This window comes from Trachurus japonicus, chromosome 1 (assembly GCF_045865225.1).
Source record: "Trachurus japonicus isolate A0001 chromosome 1, Traja_1.0".
Classification (NCBI taxonomy): Eukaryota; Metazoa; Chordata; class Actinopteri; order Carangiformes; family Carangidae; genus Trachurus; species Trachurus japonicus.
Genome location: NC_140907.1, coordinates 22,599,885 through 22,605,894, shown reverse-complemented (window position 1 = coordinate 22,605,894; position 6,010 = coordinate 22,599,885).

The following is a 6,010-nucleotide window of genomic DNA, read 5'->3' as shown; positions in this document are numbered from 1 at the left end:
CCATAGCATAGCTTAAAGGCTTTGAGTTCAGGATGCCTTCGACCTCTATGAAGATGATCTGTATGACCTCCTCCGTGACTGTCTGAGACCCAAGGAATGCGAGGAGGGTGGACTTCCCTGAGCATATATATATCTCTCGCTTCTTCTTCTTATCTTCTTATCTGCTCCACAGAAGTTGGTGCCTTGAGCAGGATAAAGCTCAGCGGGGGTACCTTGGTGAGCAGTAAACCACCAGAGAGCCATGAGGAAGGCGTCAGAGTCAAGAGTTGTCAGAAAGTCCAGATGCACAGCTCAGTTTGTGAGGCATTTGAATATGGCCCCACCTATTCTCTGTCCGGCATCCAATTTTTACCTTAAAGGGGCCAAAACAGTCCATGCCTGTGAAATGGAATGGGGGTTTAAAAGAAACCGAGGTGTGCCGGAGGCAAGTCAGCCATGAATGGTGTGGAAAGCTTAGCTCTCCACCTGCGACATTCTGGACAGGAATGTTGCTGGCCGGCCCGTGAAGCTGCTTCATGGTGACAATGATCAGGTTCTTCCAGTTGTTGTATCCTTTCCGTTCTGGCACAAAACAGTGAACATGAATCGTCAGAGCTTTGGCTGGCTCACTTACCAGAGGCTTGGGCCACTTGTGGCTGAAACAGGAAGAAGGGTCCTTTCAGTCCATCGGTTGGGTTTAGCTAGGTCCACTGGAGTCTTGCCTTGGGTCGGATCGTCAGTAGCGTTGGACTCAGAGTTGCAGGCTTAGGCTTCAGAGCTTATGAGCTCCTGGATCTCGGCTAGACCGAACAAGAGTCAGACTGCAGCCAACTGAGCACTGTGGATGAATCAGTCCAGGATACATACGTCATTCAGATAAACAGAGTAAGCTCAGTCATTACCAGCTTGACTAATTGAGCCCCAGTAATGGCAGCACAGAGCTCCAACCTGGGGATGGAATGTCCAATCATCACAGAAGATTGGACATCATGGGTTGCGTCAGGCCGATCCATGTGGGCAGGAATGTAGAAACCAGGCAGACTTATCAATGGCAGGAAAGAGAGTTCAGTTTCCCAAGCTGATCTCAAATCCTCCAGATGAGAGGGGCACTCGCAGCTTGTCTAACAACTACCTTGCTTTCTCTACAGATGGGACACTTTGCAGGCAGTTGTCAGCATAGAAGCAACTCTCAACTGAGAATCAGACATCTTCATTTGGGCTGCTGTGGTCAGCACTGGGGCAAAAGTAGCACAGCATGGTGAGCAGGTTGTGCCAAAGGGTAGCGCTTGCCACTCATAGATGTTAGGGGGCATGTCTCTATTCAGGCTGCACCACACAAACCTCAGGAGGGTCCTGTTCCTGGGCAGGAGCCGGACCTGGTGAAACATGCCCTTTATATCCCCACTAATGACTACACTGTGCTGGTGAAAGCATAGAGGTACACCCAAGAGTGAGGGCCCAAGCGTAGGTGCAGGGAGGAGTGCATCATTTAGGTTGAGGCCTCTGAACTTGTAGGAGCAGTTAAAAAATATGCAATTTTTCTGGTTATGCTGAACCACATGATGGGGTATAAACCATGATTCCCCACACTCGTCCATCTCTGGATTGGCAGCTTCGCCACAGAACCTGCGTCCTCAAGCTTCTTGATCTCTGTGCAGTATGCTGCAGCCTTTTCAGGGTCTTTCAGGAGATGCCTCTCTATGCTCCTTAGGCAGGCATCACCACTTCTGGAGAGGCTTGGAAGTGAGGCGCATTCTTCCCTCTGAGCAGGGGCGTGGTGTAATAATAAATAATAATTATAAATTTTATTTATAATGCTTTTACAAGTGCTCAAAGACGCTTTACAAAAAACACAATTAAAATATAGAACAATGTGGAGTAACACACAACTGGATATACAAACAATGTAGATGGTTAAAAAAGACATAAAATGAAAAGAGGATAAAAGAACAGTTTACAGATTAAAAGCCAGTTTAAAAAGGTGTGTTTTTAGGAGTGATTTGAAGGTGTGGGGGTCTGTACAGTCTCTGATGGGTTTGGGGAGTGAATTCCAGAGGGTGGGGGCGGCAGCGGAGAAGGAGTAAACCAGGATCTGGTTTACTCAAAGCGATGTTAGGTAGCAATGTTGTCAAGACTGTAGGTTCTATAACGGCAAAAACAACAACAACAAAAAAAACATTGTTGATCATCCTCTCAGGACCGAGGATCGGGATGCCGATCGGCATAAGCCACAGAGCATTTTAATCCTATCAGTTAATGTTTATTTATCGGTTAACGAGTGTTGGTTATCGGGTAAAAACAACATTGTGCATCCTTAAAGCAGAAGTAAGTGGTCCGGTCGTTTTCGCTAATGCTGCGTTCCAGGCAGGCTTTTGAAATCGTAAATTACAGCTTCAAGTCACAATTTACGACTTTGTAGCGTTCCAGGCAACCCACTCGTGTTTTTCCGACCTGTTTTACCGGTGAAAGTCACTATAACGGCCACTCGTAACTTCCGACCGGTGAACTCGTACCAGATCGAACTGGTACCACTTCACGGTCGGAAAAATATGAGTTTCCTTGAACGCACCATAACAGTCCTCGTCCCTACGTCACCACATTCACGGCGTCCCTTGGCTGCACACACAGCCCTGCATGCCGTTCTCTCTCCTCATTGGATAAAAACTGTAGGATACGATAAATGTTTTCTCCTCGGCTCAGAGCAGAGCAGAGTGACTGACAGACCCGTGTTTCAGACCAAACACTCTATGTAAGTGATTGCTGTCGGAAGATATAACTATTTAAGACTTATATTAACACAAATATACTGTATAACTTACTTCTGCTTTAACTACAGCTATGTAACAGACAATCATGTTCAGGACTCTTACACGATTACAAAACTTTGTGGCTCTGAATGATGTGCTGCCTAGTCAAAGACAAGGGAAGAGGACAGGCATGTTTATGTCTGGGTCATTGTGAACAAGGAGAACAACTGCATCCTGACCGCGAACTGCACCTGCATGGCTATGTAATTTAAAAATAATATAACGTTAATTAATCTTAGTTTGCTTTCCCTCGTCTTCAGTCACTGTCGTAAACATTTCACAACTCATTTGCTGTACTTGTGGGCATATATCACCATTCAAACCAATGTGTCTTACACATTATATTGCTTGAAATTAATCTCCAATGTATTATTTTCTCTCTTGTGTGCCTTGAAAGGGGTGCGAGTTGACGGTATTCTATAAAACTTGTACGTTTTTTTGTTTTTTTTTAATCAAAACGATTAGTGCAACTAACAGCACAACAACATGATGGCGGCTCTTGCTGCTCTCTTTCTGCAGCCTGCGTGCAGACTGATACTCCCTCTATAACACAGTGCATTTAGTGGTCAAAGACTTCTTTTTATTGAGCAAGATGAAAAAAAATGGATGGAAATCAAAGCTTTGAGGTTGATATAAAGTAACCACATGCTGAAAGGTGACAGTGGTGTGTGGGGTGAGACAACAAAGTGATGATGCTAAACTTAACCAACCCAGACCTTTGTAGACCCTCACTACTGTTGACACACCTATCAATTTCTGGTAACACATCCACTTTCCCCTGCTGCTTTGTGGCTTCAATAACAAGTATTTGTTGCACCACTCAAGTCTTTCCTGAGTTGTTTGACGTTGCCATGCCCACACTGATAGAGTGATGCTGTGAGAGGTGTTGAAAGAAGCAGAGGAAGTTCTTGGGCGTATGGTCTCTTAATTCTGGACTTTGGGTTTCTGGGTTTGGACAAGTTCCTCAGATAATGTATCAACTGTAGCAAAACAAGAAAGAACTTGTGAATATAGTGAAATATCACTTTCAAACAAAAATATTTTACTATTTGCTCAAACATAATTGTGAAACATTTATTATGGTAGTCTTTGCTTCTTTTCTGTCCAATCCATTGCCAGCTCTCAATAAACTCATCAAAGTGTAGCCTTTAGCAGCCCATAGGCCTTTGTCACACAGCTCACCTGGAAGGGCTGTAAATGTGTCAGCTGTCAGTTTGTTTACTTGCACCTAAGCCTGATTCAAAGTAGAGGCAATGCAGGGATTGTTTATTCCTCTGTGACATGATGTCACTTTAAGTGATATATCAAGAAGCTCAGATGATTAATAGGCCCACATTTACTTATTAGTCGCCTGATGGAAAATTAATCAGCAATAATCTTGATAAAGGTGTGGATGAATTAAATGCTCTGGGGTGAGCTTCATGTTTCAGCCCCAGATATGAACAGGTGCTGTTTTTTATTGCCCATAATAGCATTTGGTTTTCAACTGTTTGTCAGACAAAACAAGCTTTCTGAAGGTGTGAACTTAAACTTCCTATTTTCTGTCTGGCAATTAAATATGAATAAACAACAAATAACAAAAAATGACTAGCCTTTTAGTTGCAGCCAATAGTGATTTATTCACTGTTTAATGAAACATGATAGGGCACCACTTTCTAAAGTTCCATCAATAAGAACAATTTTCTGATGTCTGGGTTGAGAACAATCATTTTGACTGCTCTGACCGTACTCTGAATGTCATTAATGTCAGTAGTAAATACTCTGAAAGTCAGTTTAACTTGTTAAAACTTAAAAATGCAGATTTCATATTAAAATCTATATGAGTTATTGGCATTTACAACTGCAGACTGAATGGATTACAAATTGCAAAACCACATTATTACTATGAGATTTACTCCTGTCAAAGCACGGGATGTGTCACAAGCAGGTCACCCAAATATGTTCATATTAGTATGTGATCTATAAAGAACTACTAAATGATCTATTACAGAGTTATAGTTGCATTATAAAGTATTTATCAAAGGAAGTGATGTATCTATTAAAGTAGTTTCTATTTTTACTCTGTTGTTGTTTTTGTTAAGTGGTGCAAATATGTAAAGGAGAAGCTGTTATATTACAGCCTAACTGCTTCTGTCTAAAGTGTAAAACAGAGCTGCTGCTCAGTCTGGTTTTGTCGAATTAGCCTCAGTATGGAGTCACACAGGTGTTGGACGAGTGTGCACTTTTTTCAAACAGACCCTGAAGCTCATAAGATAAATGCTGATCTGGGCAAAAATAATAATGATGAAAATAATAATCCGGCACTCTGATTGGAGCTGCAACTTTTCATTTAATTTCAAAGCTGGTGAGCATCAGCATGAATGAACCTCTGGTGGTGTCACACATGTGGGCTCGTGGGATAAATGTGCCAGGCGTGCTTGTGTTGTCAGCCTGTGGGAGCTGCAGGCTTGGGTGGCCAGCAGGCGGGATTTATAATGGTGATGAATCCCGGGGGTCTTAGTAATTATGGCTGTCGCTGGACGGAGAGAGAGAGAGAGGGGCAGAGAGAGGAAACAACCCGGCGGAGGCATTTTATCTTAATCACAGCTCAGCTCCATTCAAATTAATTTGACAAGTTTCCCCCCAATCCTTATTAAAAGACGCGTCTGGAAATGACAACCCCCTCCTCCTCTCTAAATACCTCGTCATTAAAGAAATATATTCTAAAATATATTTATTTGAAAAGGAGGAAGAGAGGGAGGGAGGGAGGGGGGGTACAAGACGCAGATATTTCCCGTAGATATTTTACTCCCTGTAGGGCGCCCTGAGCCATCCATCCCTCCCACCTCCCGAGTGTTTCTATAGTAATTTCCAGCCAATGATCAGTAGGTGTCCACATCCCTGCTTCCTCACCTCAGCACCAATCAGCCACACACAGCGACAGGAGACACGGACTGAGCAGAGACCAGGCAGACGCACACAATACAGCCCCCGGATCAAGAGGAGAGGAAACACCTCACCCCCTCTGCGATTTTGAACCCCCTCCTCTGTCTTTTTTGTTGTTATTGTTGTTGTTGCTGTTGTTGTTTTTTTTACGGCACCCTTTGGCTTTATTTAATGCACTTTCCAACCTTTTTTTTTTTTTTTTTTTAACGTGACACGAAAGTCGATAAAAATGATCCTTTTGTTTTGAGCGCCCCGAACGCACACACAGCCACACGCACACACATACATACACACGCGCA